Source organism: Myotis brandtii, unplaced genomic scaffold (assembly GCF_000412655.1).
Source record: "Myotis brandtii unplaced genomic scaffold, ASM41265v1 scaffold54, whole genome shotgun sequence".
Taxonomy (NCBI): Eukaryota; Metazoa; Chordata; class Mammalia; order Chiroptera; family Vespertilionidae; genus Myotis; species Myotis brandtii.
In genome coordinates, this window is record NW_005369989.1 from 1,891,444 (window position 1) to 1,911,999 (window position 20,556).

The window sequence follows — 20,556 nt, forward strand, 5'->3', positions numbered from 1 at the left end:
TGTATATTTTCGATCGATTAAAAGGATGCTTTGGGAAAAGCCGCAAGAGTCCTTCAGGAATCGCCCACTCTGTACAGCCTTATTAGATGCACAGACGTGTGTGTCTCCTGGTGAGAGTCTCATGCTGTGAAAGTCATTGGAATAATAAATTAAACTTCTCTGTACAGTCTTTCTAAGCTTCAGGTGCAGTTTCCTTTTATGCTTTTTCCATTTTCCTGTAGCTTTGAAGTATTGGGATGGCCGACCTATTCCTTCCTCCAAAGTTTTGCCAGCATAATGAGTTCATGGAGTCACTAATGCCTAAAATAATTTGTGGAGTTTGGATTGCAATAGCTCTACACAGTCCTCCTTATTCTCGATTTCTAAGCGCTCGGCAAAGAGATAAGACCTAATTAATGGAAAGAGACTTCAGAAGGGCTAAAATGGAAGATCACGTAAATTTTTTTTATATTTTGTATTAGAGTTCAATCTCAGCTACCATTATACCAATATCAAGATCATCCCATAGCATCTATTTATATATATGGAAATTAGCACCTTAAACTGCAGTTTTCAAACAGATTTTGGAAAAGGCTTTGGCCACACTATATGGCAATTTCTATGGGTAGAAATATACTTATGAGGAAGGCTTTGGAAAGCGATAATATATAAATTTATCATTAAGCTATGCCTTTTAAAATTAAGAATATCAGAAAGACTTAGGAAACGTATATATTATAAATATTCCTTTTGAAATTTTAGGAAATTGACATTCAGTGTAGAAATTTAGCATCATAGGGCATTTCCCCATCATTCAAATATTGTTAGAATGGGTTTTGCACCCTCACTGTATCAAAGGAAAAAAATACACTTATAAATGGTAAAGAACATCTGCATCTTTAAAAATAATTCTACAATTGGAGAAAAATGTACAACTAAACACAATAAACATGGAATAAAGGCATTGCATTTCTTTGTTAAATCTCTTTATATACTCTTTTCTTCCAGCTCATATTCTTAGCAAAGATATCCTTTCTATGTTTTACCTATAGTCTGTGTGCCATTCCTGTTTTTCTTCTTGGGATGCCATGTCTATTGCTTTGGGCTTCCTTTCAAAACTTTCTTTGCTACTTTTGCCTTTAAATACACAGACTGTCTACTATATTTTCTTTGCTCTGCCCCTGCATAGGAAAACAAAACAAAACAACAACAACAAAAGATACCCCCCAAAAGTTAGCTGCTAACTTTCCCATTTACAAATTCCTTATATTTGATTTCTAAGCTTCTTGAACCCATCGTTTCCATGGAGTTTTCTCCAGTTCTTGAGCATTGTATCCTTAACATTTGTAATCTATGGATAGCTCTTACCAGATTATAATTTAAGGAACGGATATGAAATAAGAGTTGAATGAACTTTCAGCTTTAAGAATATTCCACTCTGTAGTATGCATCTAAATTTGGGACAGATAAAAACAACAACACTTTGTAGAAATGTAACTGAATCAGTTTTATTTCATTTTTTAAATGTTTTTATTGATTTTTAGAGAGAAAGGCAGAGAGATGGAGAGATAGAAACATCCATCGGCCTCCTCCTGTACACCCTCAACTGGGGATTGAGCCCATTACCTGGGCATGTGCCCTGGCTGGGAATCAAACCAGTGACCTCCTGGTTCATAGGTCGACACTTAACCGGCCAGGCTAATTATGATTATCTTAAGAAAGCAATATGCAATGTGTGTGTATGTGAGAGAGAGAGAGGGAGTGAGAGAGACAAAGATAGAGACAGAGACAGGACAAAAAGGGGGAGATAAAACAGAAAACATTTAAGTTGTGCAGAAAGGCAATGTGCCAAAATATTAGCACTGCTAGAATAAGATGTCTTTTTTATGTTATAAAATTCTCTATATTCCATATTTTTGTTATTAACATGTGTTACCTTTATAATCAAGAAAACACAATAACTAATTATTTAATTTACCAACCAGCAAAGCATAAACTATTTAAGGAATATATTACTTTTAAAAATTATGGTTGTGTTTGCTTTATCGGAATGTAATTGTTTTTGTTTCTTTATGACTTTTTATATATTCCATTCTTTTTCTACAAAGAATATACATTACTCTTCGAAGAAAAGCTGAGGTTAATTTTTTAAAGAAAACATAAAGACAGTATCCCCCTTTTTAAATCAAATGTTTTGGTGAAACTAGAAAAATAAAAGACAGCAATGCACTTTGTCTGCAACTTGATTATTACTAATGAGGAAGGACAATAGTGCACTTTATTTTATTACACTGTATTCCTCTGTTCTAAGCTAATACATGAAAGGAAATATTGAGAATCATATGTTTAAACACCCACAAAACAACAATCAAGATGTCAACTTTGATGGAAATAAGTGAATCTCTGCTGTAATTTTCTTTTAGAGATTACTTTGAACATGGAATTCAGTGAAACCATAACTAGTTCTTCAAGCCCTGTAATTGATAATTAGACAATGTCGCTTATATAGATTTGGAATACTTCAGTGGCCATCGATTTAGTTAACTTTTTATTAAAGTAGAGGAATTTCAGTTGGGCCTAACTTGCCATTAGAAGTTAGAATGGAATCTCAGATTTTTTTTTTAGATGAAAATCCCAGCAAAGTCCATGTACTGATACGTAGAGTAATATTGATCCAGCTATCTGGACTAGCAAACCCTATATTTGTAGCTGGCCTGATCAGCCAGAAGGATAGAACTGTCATTACTGAAATGCAGAAGGCTAAAAGTAGAGCGGGTTGATCTATGTTCATTGGGGTTATGATTGGAAAGCAAGTTTGACATCACTTTTTCCCAATGCCTAGTATGTGCTTGGCACTCAGGGTGCTCAACAAATATTTGTCAAATGAAGTAATGAGTTATAAAAGCTTCAATTTGAGCTATCTTTCACATCACTATTAAAAAATGGAAGTTCGGGAGAGGCTGTTGAAAAAATCAAAACTTCATTTTAAGTTTAAACAGAGTAGAGAAAAAAATACAAGGAATATTGTAAATTTCTTGAATCTGTGACATCCCCAATTTGCATCAGCTTTTTTTTTTAAATCTCACAAATGTTTGCAGTTGTTTAGATGGAACCTCTTAAGCCATTGTCTCTAACCCTATCATCCCTTCCTAATACACACAGACACACATACACACACACCACACACACACACACAGGTTTAAGGTGGGGAGGAGAGGGAGAAATTAAGAAAATGAAGTTGGGTTAATTCAGGCAACTATTGAAATATTCTTTCCGCTTGTCTTGGTGATGGCTGGTATAGAACCCAGCAGAAGGGGTTATAGGACTGACCAGTGAAAAAGTGCCCAGAGTTCAAAGCTAAATGGCAAGAGGGAGAACCTAATATAGGGAACTTGTATGGAATGGGTTGTCTAACCTGGAAATAAATATAGCTAAACTTCTTTCTGTGTAGTAAAAAGGTCTCCAAATGGTGACAATCAGGATTGTAAAGGCAGTCATTCCCATCATACTTTTCAATTTGAACCCTGAGTTATAGAAAGATAACTTTTCTCAGTAAAAAAAGCCGCTCTGTCTGAAACTTCAATTTCTACCCTCCAAGGCTCTGCCTTAATTAATCTAAAGACACAATGCAGGCACCAGCTTTGCTTTCAGATGTCATTTTCTTGAAGCCTAAAATGATGTCTCTCTAACAAATAGCCCAGAGAATTGCTTTGTGGTTTTCCTTTCATACATTCAGGGATGACAGACAGACAGGCCTTATGACATGTGGTTCTGGGAAGTCTTTTTAATGGACTTATCTACAGAAGTGAAGAAGATCAGCTGCTACGTTGTCTGCTATTTTCTCTATAGCCTTCCTGGTGGACTTTTCTCGAGAGAAGGCAAGTAGATTATGACATCATTTGTGGATTTCAACTGGGTTTTGTTGAGCCTAGGAACCTGGTTGGGGTATAGTCATAACTGACCCTGCAGCTCATGTCTTAAATTAAAATTTACATGAACATTCATTCATTTCATGTTAGATAACCTGTTTTAGGATTCCTGTCTCCTGCTGGATATATTGCTTTTGACAATCTCTTGGAATTTTAATTTCCATATTTTAGTGCTCTTTGGACTCAACTGTGCATGCCCCTTGAATTTTAGTATTTGGCTTTTAAGGCATTTTCAGACCAGACTCTTTCTATTGGTTAATGGTGATATAAACCTGGCTCTTCCACTCATGTGATTCCTAGATTCAGACCGTCTAATAAATCACCAGAGGAGGAATAATTAAAAGCTTCTTTCAGTTTTATCACTAAATCACCAAGGATGCCTGGACGCTGCTTCTATATGTGCTGTAATTTAAACTATTAGTGTGGATTGTTTTGGTTTTCTTAAAAATAATAAATGACCCAGTGAATCACATTTGGCCAGAGGCATACAAGAAACAATCCATAGTATATGGATTTGTTCAATGGCATTTAAAAGGCCTTGATTAGAATTCAGTCTGGGCTGGAGTGATGAGAATGTGTTTACTGATGGCTGTTTGAAGTCGTCCTCCGTGGCAGAGGCTGGAGGGATTCACAAATAGAAACAATTCTTCCTCCAGTGGCTGATCCAGCTGTCAGGAGGAGCTGACATTTGAAAAGAGAGGTAGAAAAATGTCTGAATGTCATGATTGCTGATACCATTTTTGTGTTTTTGTTTTTATGCTACCTGTGTTTGCTCAGAGCTCCAGAAATGAGCTAGGTCAGCTTTCCCAACATGCTGCGCCCTTACAGTTCTTTGAGAAAAACACTGGCGTTTTGGCTGTGGAGGGGGAAGTATTTCCTCTGACATAATGGTTCATTGACACCTGTGTTCCTGTCAACCAACCTAAGAATCCTCTCAACATACTTAGTGGTTTAAGATTGGGAGGGTTTCCTTGGATGGCTCAGGGATGCGGGTGGGGAGGACAGGCAGGTGATGAGTTTAAGTAGTTCATCTTTGAAATGGAAACCAAGACATTCGATTGGTGTTACTAATGGGCTGGGCAATCTCTAGTGCTGAGAAAGCAAAAGTGGGTACTGGATGGGCCAGCCAAGTTTATTTATTAGGATCAGGTTTGAAAATCTATATGTAAGATTATGTTGGAAACACATGCTGTACTGAGTGAGCAGGCATGTGGTCACTGCTCTTAGGGAAGGATTGATGGCATGCACAAATAACCACATTCAAACCTGCTAGTGTTATTAAGAGCTGTTCCAGTGAATGTGTGTGCAAATGTGTGTGAGTGCATATGAGCGTCTGTGTGTGTGTGTCTGTGCAAGTGTTATGTGAAAGGGAGGCAGGGCATGGCACAAGTAATTTTTTTAAAAAATATATTTTGATTGATTTCAGAGAGGAAGGGAGAATGAGAGATAGAAACATCAATGATGACAGAGAATCATTGATTGGGTGCCTCCTGCATGCCCCACACTGGGGATTGAGCCCACAATCCAGGCATGTGCCCTTGACCAGAATGGTCCACAGGCCAATGCTCTATCCACTGAGCCAAGCCAGCCAGGGTGGCACAAATAATTTTGTCATGGTGGATTCAAGAAAGGCTTTGCATTTAGTCTAAGTCTTGCAAGAAAGTTCCAAAATGAAGATGGAGATGATAGTCTAGAGGAGGGAAGAAGTCAGACTAGCAAACTTGACTAATCCTGAACTAGGCATTTTCCAATCAGTTCCAAGTACAAAAAGGTCTTTGTGAATTCTTTCCCCACAGCCTCATCACATTAAAAGAGACCTTACTTCCTTTACTCATTAATCCTTTGAACATTTGAAAAATGTTTATTATAAGTTTTTATTGATTTTAGAGAGAGAAGAAAGGAGAAAGAGAGAGAGAAAGAGAAACATTGATTGGTTGCCTCCCTCATGCAGCGTGCCACTCTGATTGGGGACCAAACAAACCCGCAACCTGGGCATATGCCTTGACTGGGAATTGAACCTTTTGGTGCACAGGTGAAGCTCAAACTACTGAACCACAATGACCGAGGCTTGAACATTTTTAAAGTAACACACATGAATCAATATTATCTTAGATGTGAGAGATTAAAGAAAAATGGCAACTCTTGTCCATAAGATTAAAAAAATACACAGCCAAAAAACATACAGTAAGCAAGAAGACCATAGAAGCACATATAATCTTCCAATGATTGCCTCTTGTAGGCAAATGTAAATGTAATAAAGATAATTGTGAAAGTTTGCCAACACATTGCTTTTATTTTTAGAGAAAACATTAAATGTCTGAAAAAAGAATTTTTTAATTCTTTTTTTTTATTGCTTAAAGTATTACAAAGGGTATTACATATGTGTCCTTTTTTTTCCCTCGCCCTTGACAATCCCCTGGCCTCCCCTACCCCCCAGTGTCTTATGTCCATTGGTTATGCTTATATGCATGCATACAAGTCCTTCGGTTGATCTCTTACCCCCTTCCCTCCTGCCCCCCAACCCTCCCCGGCCTTCCCGCTGCAGTTTGACAATCTGTTTGAGGCAGCTCTGCCTCTGTATCTATTAAGTAAGCAAGAAGACCATAGAAGCACATATAATCTTCCAATGATTGCCTCTTGTAGGCAAATGTAAATGTAATAAAGATAATTGTGAAAGTTTGCCAACACATTGCTTTTATTTTGAGAGAAAACATTAAATGTCTGAAAAACAAGAATTTTTTAATTCTTGGTTGTATTTGTAATAAGATAAGCTAGCTAACGTATCGTATTTTTCCCTTTTGATAAATGATAATATCTAGTGAATGATCAAATAGGACTATTTCAGAAATTTCAGTTGGAAACTATTGTAAGGAAAAACTTTTAAATGGCTTTATGGGGAGCCAAAATTCCCAATGTCTATATGAACTGATAAGCAATAAAATTATTTTACTTGCTTTTTTAAAATAATTTCAATGTTTTTCAAGTATTGGATTTCTGTTTTTTACTATCATTTTAACTGTTGTTCATCTAATAATTAAATGTCTCTGGGAGACCAACCACATCTTTCTTCTGGGATGGGAAAAGTGAAACCATTGATTGAGATGTCTACTTTGCCTAGAATTACCATTGCAGAACAAAACCAAGCCAAAAAATATTTGTTTTCAAGTCTATCTCTCTATAAAATGGAAATGATAATATGAATCTACCTCATAGACTTATTGTGATGTTTCACAGAGAGGGGAAAAATATGCACCGGAAGCCAGTATAATAATGCCTGGAATATGGTAGTTGCTCAAGTATGTTTGCTCTTTCTATTTCATGATTACACATTAGCAAACCCAGATATAAATTTCAAAAACTAGTAGGAAATATTCTAAGATATTGGAACGTGTAACTTTCTGTGAATTTATCATTCTGTGAAGCAGGATGCTGGGTTAGTATACGGGGTCTCTCATGTTAGAGTTCCTATCTGGAGGCCACATTAAAGAGGTGGCTGTGTCACGTTCCTCTTGTGTGTCCATCTTGAATTCCTTATTAATTTGCTTCCAGAACCTACTGATCATATGCAAGCCAATGAATTCTCAATTGTTAATCTGGGTAGAAGCAGCTTCTGAAACTGGGGGGGAAAGAGGGAGATGGCTAATGCTGGGTCATGCCAAGGATAATCCTCCCACTGAAAGAAATTCTGGCTTCCCAATAATAACAGATGGGTATTCTCCCTAACCTCCTGGCTGCACATATGTGATGAATAATTGTGATTTAGGGAAAGAAAGTGAATGGAAATGGAACAAATTGAAGCAATTAGCTAAAAGATGGAAAAGGGAAACAAGAGTCAGACTTGGCCCCCAGACCTAGTGGGAAGGAAACCCTTGGTGTTGGTTAAAGAAATAGTAATGATCACTTTCCCTGTTTGCAGACTGTTATCAGTGGTTGAGATCCTTATGATTTGCTCTGGAGACTGGGAAGGAATGCTAACATATGAAGCCAAGCAAAGAAGTGGCAAATAATTGAGCCTTGAGGGATCCTTTCGGAAAGAGGCTAGTCATTTAGGGGAATGCACTTCTGATATCCATCTTGCTGGTTTCTGAGTGCCTGTTTGCAGGAAATGAAATTCCAGGCTTTGCTGTTTAAAAGGCTAGGATAGGGGAGGGGAGTGTTCTCTGAAGGAATCAAAGCCCTTTTAGCATTCAAAATGACTGTGGAATGTTTGAAGCTGGAGGCGCAATAATGTAAATCCAGTGGTCTATTAGTACCCTGCCTAGCGAATGTGGAAGCCTTATAAATTCTGCTTGTAGGTGGGTGGTCAGCATCAGAGCATTAGACACAATGTAGAGGAAAGAAAACCCCGAATGCTCTGCACATTTGCTGGAAAGAGGGTTTATCACTGGAGTGGGGGGGACACCATGGGCTTGCAGAGAAGGGAGAATGTAAAAGCCCAGGAGTAGAGCCATCTGACATCTCTCCATTTGAGTGTAACAGCTAGTCCCAAATGGCAGAGGTCAGTGAGATCCAGATACCAAAACTGTGAAGGTGAGTCATTCACCACCTGGATAAACATCCCTTCAGTAAGCATGAGTGCTTCCGTATTGAGAGTACACCTGTTAAGTGGTAGAAGGTATCAATAGTGACTTACACAGAGCTTGCATGAGCTTGTGAGAGCCGATTTTTCCATTTTCCAGGAATTCTGCAAGCTGTTTTTAAACACAGTCATTATCAAAAATTGCATTGTAGAAACTTGTAATTAAATGATTATATGCAAAAGGCAATGCTCAAAATTCACCACTTCATGATGACTTTCATGCCTGTTGCTATTATCTGTCTTCTTGAAGTTATTTACATGCATTATACCTACCTGTATGGTGAGAAGACCAAAATGGTGTGCTTCTGTAGATATCCTCCCCGGCTGCATTCTGTCCTGTGATGTTGGTAGCTGAAATTGGCTTTCCATTTCCAAGTTCAATTGCCCTTACTCCCACCCACATGTAAAGCAGCAGCAGGTGATAATTCTGAAGGTTTCACAGGAATGGTTAAAAAGACAAGGAGCTAAATGTAATGTTACTTGCTAAATCAGCTTCTTTATCAGTCCTCCATTGGCTTTTTTCTTTGTGCCTATATTTCTTAGCAGTTAATTAGCAATTCCTGCTATAGCAACAAGACCTTTGCCAGAGCCGGGAGACCTCAGGCACCGCTGATGATCAGATGTGCTGAACAGGGACCTGAACGTGAATGTGAACAAAACCAAAGGTTCTGATTTCATTGCTCCCAGGTGAGGCCTGGACATTGGGCATTCTTCAGGCTTCCCAATGATAATAAAATGGAGGAAAGGTTGAAAACTACTAGCCTAGTCAAAATGAAGATTTCCTTTTGCTTCCCAGTATCCTTCAATATCCTTTAGCTCCTGTTAACCTGCTGCCTACATGACTCACCTGTGTTCACTTTCTTAGTGACTCTTCCCTGACCTCTCTGTTGACCGAACATCATCAGGATCGCATAATTCTAGAGATGCTCCTCACCAAACCAGGGAGGAAGGCTTTCCCAATAGTTCCGTTAAATGCCCCTGGGAGAAATTCCACTTGCCTGGCTTGGAGCGTGTGTGTCCACCTCACAACCAATCCCTGTGGTGGGGACTGTTACTCCCCTGCCTCGTTGTGATGCTGTACCCGAGTGAACTCCTGAAGACAGATGCTGAGCAAACTGTTCCACTGGCTCAGGTGTTCATTGGTGGAATCATCTGTGTGAAAGGCTTCGTTTTCATTTTATTTTATTTTTCAGTGTCAACTGAATGTCAATTTTGAATATTATTTTATATTAGTTTCGTGTGTACAACATCTTGGTTAGATAGTTATATAATTTGCAGAATGATCCCCCAATAATTCTAGTACCCACCTGGCACCATACATAGTTATTACAATGTTATTGGCTGTGTTCCCTATGCTGTACTTTACATCCCCATGACTATTTTGTAACTGCCGATCTGTACTTCTTGATCCTGTCACCTTTTCATCCAGCCCGAGACTCCTCCCATCTGGTAACCATAAAAGCTTTATTTTAATCATTGGCAAAAAGTGGTGGTCCTAAAATGGTATTAAAGTATTTAAAGTCTAGTGTTTCAGGAATAAAAGTGACTCCTGTTGCATGCACTTTTGATCAGCATATAGAGATTTATCCCATTTCAAATATTATAGCCTCAACATATAGTAGTCCTGACTCTTATTTTGGGGCATTAGTTGCTAGGGAAGCCAAAGTTATAGTGGATAATCTACTGAGGTCTCATCTATTATCTGCCTCGAACTAGTTTTCAGTCTTGGCCAAGTCCCATTAGCATTTCTCTGTCAGTTAACATGTCTTTGCCATAGAGATTAAAATGCCAGTCTGTTTACCTCACAAGGTATTATGAGGATTAAAGAAATAATGTTGATGAAATAATTTTGAAAAGTGTATCAATCTACAGCTGTAAAGTTATTTATACATTACTGGTTAACCAGGTGGTATTAGCTGTTACAAGTAAAGATAATACACATGCAAATGCAGATGTTCAGATGATTATTTTTAACATAACTTTTCTTCTGATACACATTCTTTTAGTTGCAGATCTGATTTGATTGCAGTTCTGCCTTTGCTAAGACAAAATTTTATGGAAACTCTTAGTAAAGTTCTTTTAAATTTATCATTCTTAACCATTAAGGGTAACATCAAAATGCTGAATGAATGAGTGAATCATGGAATGAATGTTTTGAAGGTGCAGAGACGTTAGAGTAACAAGAAAAAAAGGTCAAATGAAGAGTCTTAATTTTTTCTTAGATTAATTGAGAAATATGTGTCATTTATGCAATAAGTATTTATTGAATATTTACTGCATTCCAGCTATCAAGTGAGAACAGGAATTTAGTACAGTCAAGGAAGATCACTCAGAAGAGACGACCTTTCATATGAGAACTGAGATAGAAGGAATTAGTCTCACAGAGACCCAGAGGCGGGACTTCCTGACAGCGAGAAAGAGCTAAAGAGTATGAGGAACTGAAAGCAGAGCAAAGAGGCAGGAACATGATGAGTCAGAGGTCTCACATGAGTGCTGGGTACCATCACTCAGGGCCTCTCAGCCAGGTTACAGAGTGAGAGTGGGAACCCACTGGGATTTTAGTAGTTGTGTGTGTGTGTGTGTGTGTGTGTGTAAAGAATAGAGTGCTCACAATATCTTGTACGTTTTAAAACATTTTAAGTCATCATAAGTATGGTTTATTCTGGCAAGTGGCAAGAGATACCATAGAGGCTGCTCTAGACCTATAATGAGGTGCATGGGTTGCAAAGCCAGCTGGATCATGGTTCAAAGTGGCATAATAAAAATAAAATCTAACACATATGGTCACTGTATGCTTGATACTGTTCTAATTGTTATAGTTTGCATATCTTAACTCATTTTAATGGTCACAGCAACCCTAGGAAATAAGATTTGTGTTTGTCACCATTTCACAGATGAAACTGAGACACAGAGAAATGAAGAAAATTGCTCCTGTCATACACATTAGCAATGGAGCCCAGACTGAGGCAGGACTGTGAGACTCCAAATCCCAGACTCTAAGCAGTGTGGTGCCAGTCTATGAACTTCTTTCTTGTCAGTGGTCTGGCATAAGTACGCAAATTGAAAGCAAGAGTGTGATCAGTGGTCTTGGCTCATTGAACGAGGTCGAGACCAGTTGAGTGTTGTGAAAGTGGTGAGGAATTACATGTGACATGAGCGGAGTATGAGTCATGCTCTGTAGGACCATACACCAGCTCATGATGGATTGGGAGAAAAATGGTCCTTCACCTCAGATAATTCGAAAGGCATAGGCCAGAACCATAAGCTATGCGGCCATGGATTAATCAAGGTGTTAAATCTCCTTCCCTGTGTCTCTTGATATTCCACATGGTACATCATGTGCAACAATGGCCTCTGTAACTTGCCTATGGAAGCTTCTTTTATTTCTTTCTTGCATCTTGGGCCTGGAAAGTGTGAGAATAAGGAAGTAAGTAGGAGAGAAAAGTCCAGAAAGGGATAAGGTCATAGGACCTTCCACTCTCCACTGATCCAAGCCAAGTGGAAGTTTGGGTTTCATGATATAACTGTCACCTACCTATCATCATCCTGCAACACCCCTGGAAATTGTGAGCCTTTGGCAGAAGCAAGGTGGCATAGTGCGAAATATTTATCACAATTATCTCTGGTCCGGTGGTCCAGCAGATTTGAGCGTGATGTTAATTGGACCAATGTTATGTGCTACCTTTTTTTCTCCATGAAGACAATAGCCAAGTCTTCTGGCTGCAACCTACTAGCCTGGAGAAATGGGATCGGTTGTGAGGTTTGGATGGATTCCTGTAATGTTACCTCCATGGGGTGGAGAAGAGGGAGACACATTCCTTTCAAAGAGCATAAAAGGAGCTGAAGTAATGCTGTGCTTAATATTATACAATGAATTAGTTCTAGCAACAATTGTCCGGAAATCTGTATCTTTTAATCCAATATGCTAACCCTTACATCATATTCCCCCTGCCCCGTGCTCTGACTGAGAGGTTCATTTTGTTCCTTAGCTAATGACTTTCTCTGGGTCAGATATCAGACACGTGGTACTTGAGTGGAAGTGATGTGTTCATTTTTGTCTTAGTTGTTGTTGTTATCGGTGTCACCTCATGTGTTTGGTATTCTGTGTTGGCTGTGGAACCACATTCCTATCTCTTTCATGAAGTAAACAAAGCAATTCCCACAGCCTAATGGAGGAACAGTTGCCTTTCTCCCTTCTTTCTCCCCTCCCCTCCCCCCTTCTTTCTTTCCTCCCTTCCTTCCTTCCTTCCTTCCTTCCTTCCTTCCTTCCTTCCTTCCTTCCTTCCTCTTCCTTCCTTCCTTCCTTCCTTCCTTCCTTCCTTCTTCTTCTCTCTCTCAATTAGATAAGATATTATAAGTGAATATGCCACTACACATCATTTCCTTGCACCTTTGAATAAGATCAGGGCCATGATAAAGTTTTATAATACAAGGTCCAGATGCTCCCACCGACAAGTCACACACAGGGGGGTGGCGGGGGGGAATGCGGACTTTTCAGAAGACATTTAGTTCTTACGTTGCCTTAGTAAAACACAATGAAACTTTTACTTCAAATAAACCAGCAACTTATTTAAATAGTAGACAGACATGTGCCTTGAGTAGTTTGTTTCATGGAGAATAAGAGGCAGTAGAGAAGCAATTTCTCTTGTACACAGCGACATGAGTGGTCTCATACATATCATAATGACTATGTAAAAGCATGGGTCTGCACTTTATTGAATTATTCTTTAATACTACTTCCTGCTTCTTCAAGGTGGCAAGCTGTCTGTTGCTTTGTTGTCTAAATTGGTTCACTTAAGAAAATTGCCACCCCTGCATGAGGGAGGGGAAGGGGTCATGAAAACGAACCCTCTCAAGTGTTAAAAGTTTTTCTATTAACTCCTGGGAGCACTGAAAATCAAACAACCTTTGTTGGATGCTACTGTGTTCATTGAGGTCCTGGAAACAACACATTGTTTGGAATCGAGGTGGCAAGACCTACAGTGCAATGCAATCTACTGAAATACCTTTCCGAGTTTAATAGAGACTCTAGATATGTGGCGATTCTTTATTGCCATCATTTAAACAAATGAACACAACATATTCTTTACAATTTTATTATGGAGTTGAGGGCACTCTGAATAGTGTCGTTGTAGTTCCCTTATTTCTTTCACCAACCCTATTTAAGAAAACGAACAAAATCTGGGTTGGATAAATGAAAAAGAAAAACAAGTCTTCATATGCAGCACACATTCATCCTCATGCATTACTGGTGACCTTTATGATGAGAAAACAAAACACATGGGGGAGATCTGTCCTCTTACTTAAGGTACAGGGCACGGCTGCCAGGGAGGATGGCTTCAGGAAGCACACCCTCACCTGTGCTCTGGTCCTCCAGGCCCCACGAGCAGAGCAGACTCCAGGGCGACTGTGTGTAGCTGACGTATTCTCTCAAAACAACAATGCCTTTAATTTTTAGGACACAAATTATAATGAGAAGCAGATCTCTGCCAAAATAACTATTACTATTTGGATCCCATCAATTAGTAAAAGTTGTGTTTTGGTTTCCACTTAGGGGATTTCAGTAAGAATTAAAGCTTAAGTGGAAATATTCCTTTTTTGAGAGTAACTCGGGCACCTCTCAGAAAGTGGGGTTCTATGTGGGAAGAACTGCAGGGTGCGCCCTGTCCTGCTCCACTCTGCATCAGAGGCTGGAGGCACCTGTTTGGGCCATCAGTGTGTGCTGATGCTGTAACCCCTTGAATATGGGGCAAAGGCGGCACAGAGCTATTTCTGTAATGTTCATCTTTCTTCTAGGATTCCTATAAATTGATTTGCCAAGAAGGGTTCCTCTTAGCCTCCAAGCATGCTTTAAAAATCAATGCAGATGGCTAGTTAAATTTATTGTGAGTCAGACTCAAGCTGTGGTGTGTTTGTATACACTTAAGAATCAAGGGACATTGTTAGCATAAAATATCTACTTCCTTGCTGGACTGTGAGCTCCTTTCGGTCAGTTGTCTTCATTAGTTTTACAATTTAGCAACTAACCCAGGATCCGGCAGTGAATTGTAGTGGCCAAGGCTATCTATGATCAGGAATCAGACTACCCAAGTTCAAATCCTGGCTCTGCTGTTTACTAACCATATGGTCCCCCGGGTCATAAATTTTCAATGTTTCATTGTCTTCAATTTAATAATTGCAGGGTAATATTATTTACATATACCCTGCATTATTATAAAGATTAAATAAGGTAATGCATGTAAAGTATTTATCCCATAGTGAACAGCTAGTATCAACATGTCAGCTATATAATGATTATTTTTATACCCACCCCACTTTGGAGCGAACTGTTGCCCCGAGGAGGTTGGTATCCATGAAATGATAAATGGAAAAGAACTGAAATGCAAAGAAGGAATTCTCACTTTGCTTGAAAAGTAAAAAAACATACACCAAAACAGATAAGCCAGAAAAACTCCAGACATATTAAATAACACCCGACAGGATTTGAAGGCGGGAAGGGAAGTGAAATAGAGGCCTGCAGCTATTACTTTCTGGTCTGAAACTTTTTATTGGACTCCTGTGTCATAAAACAGGGAGGGAAGTTTTGTTACCACGGACAATAATTTGATGCCTTGACCGTATTACAGTGCAAGTGCGATTCCGTGTCGGTGTCTGGAGTCTAGGTGGGACAGTAGGAAAGAAGACGTGGGCATTTTAGAGATTTGGAGCCGGGAAACCAAGAGGCAGTTTCTTCCCTCCCCAGGCCACTCCGAGCCCTGGCTCCCCAGGGCCTCTGACATTCCTTGGTGTTGTGAGCAAGGAGGAGAGAAATGCGTTTCAGTTGGTTCACATTACCTGGTTCTGGTTAAATGAAAAAGTATCAGCGTAAGTTACTTGTCACCACAATTGCAGCTGGCCAAGTCAGGGCTCTTGAAGCAGAGATATATGATCTTATAACTCCTGAGGTTGAGAGAGAGAGAGAGAGAGAGAGAGAGAGAGAGAGAGAGAGAGAGAGAATGCAGCGCAAACCTCCCCATCTCTGACACTCTGCTCCCTGCCTGCCTCCTGCGTGTGACAAGAAGGGAAGAGGATGGTATGCCCAGCAGACCAGAGGGCTAATCCCATCACCACAACTGCTCAAGACTGTCTGGTTAACACTCAGACCCTAGTCCCTCAGCACTTTGTCCATTCCTTTTTCTGGCTGCCTATCCAAGTCCCTCCCCCGGGCCCTCTGGAACTCACAGAATCCTACACAGAATCTCTCTTAGCCTCAAACTTTTCTTGAACTCCTCCTTTCCCTTCCTCACTGCAACTCAACTTGGATGTCTCAGAAGATGCTTTTTGCCTAAAGCCACCTCTGATTGGGGGAAGACACTTCACCTCTGATTGGTGTCAGAAGGCCTTCCTTGCTGTCATTTTTGGGTCATTCTCACTCTTTTGCTTGTGAAAATCCCCATCTTTGAGCCTCCTGGGTCTTCTAACCATATCACCTGCCAGCTCTCCACATGTCAGGCACACCCTTCATTTCCAGTTCACTCATGGTCTCCAATACGAAGTCGCCATATTCTTGCCGATTTTGTTACCCTGGACTCTTACTTCCTTGACCTCTTCTCCTCCAGTGATTTTCATCTCTAATCTACCTCAGCCACCCATTTCACGGTCATAATTCTGGATCTTGCCATTACCAGTTACTAAAGACCCTCTGTAATTACAATTTCAGGCATCATACTTTTGAGTCACTTCTTGTTTATTTTGTGTGTTTTTGTTGTTGTTTTAGTTTTAGGTATTCTAATTCCAACACTGTTTAAAAGTCTCAATAGGAATGAGGAGCCATTACCTTGATTCTTTTTTCTTTGTAATTTATTCTCCTCACGTCTCCACATCCCTCTATCCATCCTTCCATTCTCTGCTTAGATTTCATGGAAAACCATTATTTCTCTCTTACATACACATATACATTTTATTGTTGCATTCTTTCTCTTTTGAATTACTCTGATCCTGGATATTTTTCTATTATAGTCTCAGCCCCTCTCTCTCTCTCTCTCTCTCTCTCTCTCTCTCTCTCTCTCTCTCTGTCTGTTAACCTGTATGCAGAAACCTGAACCTGCTGTAGAAAAACATACTACATGATGACTGATTTCACTTTAAATTTATGATCACTCACCTCAAGTGAACCTTTAGTGCCATCACCCAACCATTAGATTTCCTGGTCTATTCATTTCCCACTCACTTAGGTGACTAGTTTGTTCATGTACCTCCTCTTTCTTTCTCAATGTTTACCCCAGCTGATAACTTTGCTTGCTATTTCACTGGAGACATAGAAGCAAACAAAAGAGAACTTTAAAAATGCTCCCAGCCACAATACCTTCCAGGGGAGTTATTCGTATCAGCTTACCAACATGCTGTAACGTTTCTCATCTTAACAGAAAAAAAAAAAAAAAACAACAGAAAGAAAGGCAAGCTCTCAACTCCATTTCCTGTTCAGTGACTGCCTAATCTCTCTGCCCCATTTCATAGCAAACTTCCTAAAAGATAAGTCTCTTCTCAGTGTTTCCACTTGCTCTCTTCCTGTTCTTTCCATTGTGTTTCCATCCCACCACACCAGCAAAAAACTTTTTGTCACTGTTGTCAAAGATTTTATGCTGCCCAATTTATTTCCATTTCTCATTTTACTTTTAATTCTCAGCAACATTTGATGCAATTAATCAGCTCTCCTTTCTTTTTTTTAAAAATATTTTTATTGATTTCAGAGAGGAAGGGAGAAAGAGAGAGAGAGAGAGAGAGAGAGAGAGAGAGAGAGAGAGAAACATCAATGATGAGAGAGAATCATTGATCAGCTTCCTCCTGCATGATCAGGGATCAAGCCTGTAACCCAGGCATGTGCCCTGACCAGGAATCAAACCGTGGTTTCCTGGTTTGTAGGTCAATGCTCAACCACTGAGCAACACCAGCCAGGCAGCTCTTCTTCCTTAAAACTAGGCTGGTGAGATACAGTTTTCTCTACTCTAGCTTGCTCACTAGCTGCTTTTTTCTATCTCCCTGGCTTCCCCTTATTTCAATATTGGAGGACTCCAGGCTTAGTCCTCAGATCTCTGGATGCCTTTGTCTTCACTCATTGCCTGAGTGAGCTCATCCAAATTCACGTTTTTAAATATCATCTATATCTCGATTTCTAAATTTACATTACAGAGCTTAAACTCCAGCCTTTATAAGAACTGGGCACCAACATTCTCATTTTATATATTAAGCAGGAATTTCAAACTTAATATTTTTATTATTTTTTTAAAAAAATATATTTTATTGATTTTTTTACAGAGAGGAAGAGAAGGGGATAGAGAGTTAGAAACATGGATGAGAGAGAAACATCCATCAGCCGCCTCCTGCACAACCACTACTGGGGATGTGCCCGAAACCCAGGGCCAAACTTAACATTTTTAAAGCATTTCTTGTCCCTCAAACTTACTTTCTCTTCAGTCCTCACAATCTCAATCAAGGGCAACTCAGTCCTTCTAGTTGATTTGGGAAAACTTTGATTTGTCTTTTCCCCCCTCACTTATCAGATAGGAAATATCAGCAGATATAAATGGCTCTACTTAACCATTGCTCACCATTCCCATAACTATCATCCCAGCCGAAGCCAACATAATTCCTGTCTACGTTATTCCTGTCTACATTATTACATGGCTTTTAAACTGATCACCCTGTTTATCTCCCTGCCTCACTATGGTCTGTGCTCCACCATCCGCCAGAGTAAACCTGTTAAAATACATATCAGTGCATGCCATTTGTCTGTACCCACCTTTCAAAGTTTCTCAACTCAGTAAAAGTATAAGCAGAAGATTTTATAAATATCTACGAGGACCTGCTACTTTTCTGCCTTACCTTCTTCTCTTCTAATTCATGCATCCTAGCCCTAACAGACTATTTCCTATTCTTTGTGCTACGAGGATCCCAATCCCACCCGTTTGCCACTCCCAACTCCAGTTGTCTGTTTATTCCTCAGGTCTTTAATTAAATGTCACCCCACCAGACAGAACTTCTGCAACCAAACTATCAAACTAGTATATAATGTAATGTAATATAATGTAATGCAGGGGTCCTCAAACTACGGCCCGCGGGCCACATGCAAATACAAATATTGTATTTGTTCCCATTTTGTTTTTTTACTTCAAAATAAGATATGTGCAGTGTGCATAGGAATTTGTTCATAGTTTTTTTTTAAACTATAGTCCGGCCCTCCAACGGTCTGAGGGACAGTGAACTGGCCCCCTGTTTAAAAAGTTTGAGGACCCCTCCTCTAAAAGGACAGTGATGTCAGTGACGCACAAGCCTACAACTGTGAGGTAAATTCAAGAAGAGAAGTCAGTACCGGCCGGTGTGGCTCAGTGGTTGAGCATTGACCTATGAACGAGGAGGTGAGAACTTTCTTTCTATTCCTGGCTTTCCATATATCTTATACCTTATTCTGCTAGGTAGACATAGATTTTTTTTAAATTATCTGATTCTTGCCCTAACTGGTTTGGCTCAGTGGATGGAGACTAAAGGGACCCAGGTTCAATTCCAGTCAAGGGCATGTACCTTGGTTGTGGGCACATCCCCAGTGGGAGGTGTGCAGGAGGCAGCCGATCGATGTTTCTGTCCCATCAATGTTTCTAACTCTCTATCCCTCTCCCTTCCTCTCTGTAAAAAAATCAATAAAATATGTTTAAAAAATAAATAAATTATCTGATTCTTGGCAATAGAATGTAAGCTTCAGGAAGACACAGACTGGTGTGTTTTGTATCTTGTTAGATTTCTAATACCTGGAAGAGTACATGGCACATAGCAGGTGCACAATAAATATTAGTTGAATAAGTAACAAATATTTGAGCTTAGATTTGGCTGTTTGTCTTTTTTATCACAGCAACATTTAACCCCAGTTTGCTTTCCAGGGAGGCCAATTAAAGAAGCACTGTAATTGTGCATTGAGTCAACATCATGTTGTGTCTCCTGCCCTCTCCCCTATCTGCAGAGTGACAACATTTTTCTGCTGCAACATTCATTCCTACAGAAAAAGCTTGCAGACTGATGGCTCCCTCCCTTCGATGCAGACACATCATTAGGCAGCTTCCCGCAGGGCTAGTCTGAGCATTTGAGAGGAGTTGGGTAGAGGGGGAGAGCACTTAACTAAAAATTAAATCCTTGTTTGATTTTATTTTAAATTTAAAAGTGTCGTTTAATTGAATTCTTTCAGAGAATTAGCCTACCTTGGGAAAAATAGTGCAGTAATAACAGCAGAATCAGTGTGACTCTCCCTCTAGACAAGGAAAAAGTAAAAATGTGCAAAAAGCGCCAACTCCCACTGATTGCCCAGGTCTATTTCCAAGCCATGAGTTCTCATCGCCCTTCTTGGCCATTCGCTTGACTTTTTTTAACATTTTCTGTGTGAAAGCAGCTTACCCTTGAGATTGCTCTAATAGTGATTTCAATCTCTGATAAGACAAGTTTACAATTTTAATGAGGAAAAAATGGAGGGAAAGGCCACCCTTTAGCTGTAGAATTGCACTTTGGCTCTGTATTTGCTGTCTGGGCTCTGGTGTGGAAGTACCCAAACAAGTGCCTTGGCACAGAGACTGAACTCTTAAGGGACATACACAATCTGCCAAGCACCCTCAGCCACAATGCATTTTGTGGACCGGGCCCCCTTAAAGACATCTGACTCCACGGACAGGTTACTAGATACTGACGTTTCAGGTCCTCTCTCTCTTCAGCATCTCTGGTTTAGTCAATGATTGAATTTTACATCGAGTTGAATGGTGATAGATATGATTAGCAAAAGTGGCTTTCTTGGTTCTATGATGACAGCGCAAAGATCCTGAGCTTTTCTGGGTGGTCACAACCTCCATTCTTGTCCACGAAATGAAGGTTTAGTTTGTTTTCTGCTGTTTGGTGGTTCTACCATGGGGAGGTCGAGTCTTTTATTATTTTCTCAAATCTTTATTGTGAACGTATACCATTGACCTCTTCTAGCCCACCTTCCACCCCAGGCCTTTACTACCCTATCGCCTGTGTCCATGAGTTATGCATGTATGTATATAAGTTCTTTGGTTG

The 20,556-nt window shown here is 39.7% G+C and overlaps 1 protein-coding gene across 15 annotated transcripts in view; it reads left to right on the forward strand.

The window, feature by feature from the left end:
* The window catches only part of RBMS3 (RNA binding motif, single stranded interacting protein 3), a 965,283-nt gene that overhangs the window by 413,559 nt on the left and 531,168 nt on the right, over positions 1-20,556 (forward strand). The gene's annotated exons all lie outside the window — the stretch shown is intronic.